Source organism: Rutidosis leptorrhynchoides, chromosome 3 (genome assembly GCF_046630445.1).
Source record: "Rutidosis leptorrhynchoides isolate AG116_Rl617_1_P2 chromosome 3, CSIRO_AGI_Rlap_v1, whole genome shotgun sequence".
Classification (NCBI taxonomy): Eukaryota; Viridiplantae; Streptophyta; class Magnoliopsida; order Asterales; family Asteraceae; genus Rutidosis; species Rutidosis leptorrhynchoides.
The window spans coordinates 668,717,516-668,721,617 of NC_092335.1; the positions used below are offsets into that span (position 1 = coordinate 668,717,516).

General features: G+C 36.4%; 1 long non-coding RNA gene across 1 annotated transcript; it reads right to left on the reverse strand.

Moving 5' to 3' along the window:
- Positions 1 to 207: 207 nt before the first annotated feature.
- Positions 208 to 3,112, reverse strand: LOC139899315 (uncharacterized). The gene is made up of 4 exons (XR_011777415.1): positions 2,647 to 3,112; positions 1,985 to 2,044; positions 1,688 to 1,881; positions 208 to 734 (listed from the first exon to the last, which is right to left on the reverse strand). It is a non-coding gene; the product is annotated as an uncharacterized lncRNA (long non-coding RNA).
- Between the last annotated feature and the right edge of the window lie 990 nt (positions 3,113 to 4,102).

A 4,102-nucleotide genomic window follows, 5' to 3' on the forward strand; every position in this document is an offset into this window, starting at 1 on the left:
TATGGATTCACCCATTTTCGAAAAGAAAATCGGCTAAAACCTGACACAAAATGTTTATTCAATTACCGCTATAAAGTTCGTGCTTTTTATCTATTTCATGTTTACAACAATCAATAACTTAAACTTGCGTTATGAAAAACTATATGAACAAATATTTTCAACATTTTGGTGATGTATATTCTTTATACTTTACAAATTCAATCCACAACAGTACTTACGACAATGACCTTATAATATCGTTATTTCATATACATTTGCAAAATACTATTATACATTTGCAAAATACTATATAATGTTTGCGGATGAATACCCGTGCAACGCACGGGCTCATAAATCTAGTATAGTATGTATAAATGGAACGAAATTAGAAATCGTGATTTTAAAAAAAAAAAAAAACTAAATATCTGAGCCGGAGACTGAAATGGAAAGTCCGTAGTCTTGAAAAGAATAGGAAAATGCAGAAGAATTCACCCACCGATAAAACGTCTGGGCAACGATGAAAATCCTATCAATAGTCTCTATCAGTGATATATCATTGTAAATCGTTGTAATATGCTCCAATGGAAGGCTGTTACAAAAAAAAAAAGTGAGGCTCAGATATGTACAAAGCTAACCAAGAGGACACTCGCCATGGCTGGAACCTGTAGGTTGCTCCGCCAAGATAGGAACAGATTCATTCTCATTGGTTGGCCGAGTTTGATTGCTTTCATCATCACAGCCTTTATTTTTGGTAGCTGCAAGTAGCATTAGATATAGTTATTAACCAGAGAAACAACCTTGGTAACCCGCAGCTTTGGCTAAGTGGACATGTGGTGGTGCCTAGCACCCCCGCCGGGCTAGAGGTCTCAGGTTCGAGCCTCGTCACCTACAAAGAATATTATTTGAAAGAAATTCCTTGAGGGTGGCCCAAAGGGAAGGTTTTACCGACCCGCTCCGGGACTAAGGTTCGGCCCGCCTGCCCCGTATGGGATGGTTTAAGGGTCGGATCCCCTGAGTGTGGTTCGGGTTTCCTGCCCGAACGCGTGTGTGTGTGCAAATGATGACTAGGCTTTGGTCCGGACTGATGCAAGCTTGCCGTTCAAAAAAAAAAAAAAAAACTGTACAGTTTCAATCATTTAGCAATGCATCTGCTACCCTGCCCAAAAGTGTTTGCAAAAATTAGTGGATTGGCTTCAAGTTATGGTAGGAAAACAGACTAACATTACCGACGACAATACAACCACAACCATCATTAACATTATCAGAAGCATACCATTAGAGAGAAAAACCAAAATGTTGTACACATGTGCAATATGTACAATAACTGGAATCAAACTATACTCACAAAGGCAAGTTGAGGTTTTTTATACCCAAATCTCACTACTTTTGTTGCAAGAAATGCTTCAGGTCACCTTGAAAGTTATCATCTTTATGTTTCAAGAAATCACCACTAAACTTTTTCAAACTTAAAATTGGGAAAAACATATCCATTGTACAAATCCATTGCAAATAAATCTTCAATAAATACCCTCATGTTATTATAAATTCTGCTTATATTCAATTAATTCATAACTATACCCGCTTGAATTCAAGATTCTAAATTCCCTTTTAAAGAGCACCACTTTATTACTAATTTAACATAAAGTGTTATATTATTTATACACATGGAATAAAATCAAATCCCTAAACATAAAAAACGGAATCTTACCATTTAAATCGAAAATCGAATGCGGGTGATGATGGTAATGGTGAACAACGATGGTTATTTGGTCGTCTACCGCTGTAGCCATTTGTAACCTATTACTGACGCTGTTCGCAGCCATATTTCTTTACCAGTTGAAGGTTAGCTAGGGTTCCTCCACACTTTCAGCTTTGTTACCATAAATTATGATTGTAAATCTTCTATTTATGTTACGGGAAATCATATAGTTACATAAAACACGATAAATAAAGAAAGACAACAAAAAATTGTAACAATAAAAAAACAATTTTGTCATTCACTTACATGTTGCATACAAAGGCTTTTTTGCGAGTGACAACGGAACGGCTAAAGCACGAAGTGACCCTAAGTTGAGTAACACGACATATTAGTGAACATCCAAGTTCGCAACTAATTAATCATTCGACAGTTAAAGTGCAAATAGTTAGAAATAGAATTGATGACAACTCCAACTAATCAATCAATCATCAACAACCACCACAACCCAAAACCACTGATGACCAGAGTGTTTCATTATTTAATCTTAAATTTCCTGTAAAAATAGTACATGTAAAAAAAAATCTAGAATTAGAAACCTAGAAATAGATACATGTACCTGAACTGAAATCAATAACCTTCGATGTGTCTAAAGTAAAATATCTCAAATTATAGTTTCTAAATCGACAAAGTAACCAAAATCTTTCAAATACCCTTTTTTTCAATCTGAAATGTTGATGGGTATAAGTATAGCTATGCTCATTTCACAATTTTATAAGACTCTAATTTTTAAAAGCGAATACACTATCAAACTGATCAATAATCAAGACAATGTCAAGAAGCTAATGGGTTGCTATGGTTTGATATAGTTTACCAAAACAACAAATAAACAAAACTGTAATGACCAGCAATCACATACAGAAAACCCAAATTAAAAAAAAATTGTAACTATTAATAAAAAAAATGTATACATAGCAGCTAATTCTTCAGACCAAATCCCGATCATCATCATCAGTTCCAAAAAAATTAAACCCTAGATTGAAAACCTCATATTAATTCCACACAAAACGGGTGGATGTAAATCATTGGTTGTCTGATTTTAGAGGTTTGTTAGGTTATTTCGCCAACGGCAATAACATGTAAAACAGCGGGAGGGAAATTGTGGTTGGCGGTGGAGTGGAAGTGGTGCTGGTGTTCAATCGACACTCGCCGACATTGAGACGAACATATGAAGATGGTGATGATGAGTTAGGGTTTTGTTCTCCCATCAACATTCGGATGGATAAACCCAGGATGAAGTGACGAATAGGGCGACGATGTTTTAGGGTTTTCTTTTGGATCTTACTTAGGGCGATGTTGGTTAATCAGCGATAGATCAGTTGATAATTGTGGAGATGAATTAGGTATGAAGAAGTTTAGAAATAGACAGAGGAGATGATGAAAGAGTCTATTGGAAAAACGATGGAGAAGGATTTGGAGGGTAGATGAAGCCGACGGGGACGTGGGGTGTTTGGGGTTGATGTAGTGTGAATGCGAAGTATGAAACGACGCTGGTATAAAACTGAGACGGCTGAAATCTGCGAGAGTTTTAGTATGGGTGTTTGGGTTTGTTAGGTTATTTCGCCAACGGCAATAACAGGTAAAACAGCGGGAGGGAAATTGTGGTTGGCGGTGGAGTGGAAGTGGTGCTGGTGTTCAATCGACACTCGCCGACATTGAGACGAACATATGAAGATGGTGATGATGAGTTAGGGTTTTGTTCTCCCATCAACATTCGGATGGATAAACCCAGGATGAAGTGACGAATAGGGCGACGATGTTTTAGGGTTTTCTTTTGGATCTTATTTAGGGCGATGTTGGTTAATCAGCGATAGATCAGTTGATAATTGTGGAGATGAATTAGGTAAGAAGTAGTTTAGAAATAGACAGAGGAGATGATGAAAGAGTCTATTGGAAAAACGATGGAGAAGGATTTGGAGGGTAGATGAAGTCGACGGAGACGTGGGGTGTTTGAGTTGATGTAGTGTGAATGCGAAGTATGAAACGACGCTGGTATAAAACTGAGACGGCTGAAATCTGCGAGAGTTTTAGTATGGGAAAAATAAAATAATAATAAAAAAAAATAAATAAATAAATAAATAAAGGGTTTAATTCGGTTTTTATTGTTAGAATTTTAAGATATAATTTTAATTTTAACTTGGTATGATTGAAATGATCAGGTGATTAAAGAACGAGATGGGCGTTTGTGTGGGTGAAGGGGAACAATGATAAAAAAAAATTAGGGTGTGCTTGGTTGAAATAAATGAATGGTAATGGGAATGGGAAAAGGAATATTAAAGGAATAGAATCAATATATCATAATACACCTCTATCAACCATGATAGTGGTGATGGCATGGTAAGACCCTTACCTTTCAATGTGGAGGTC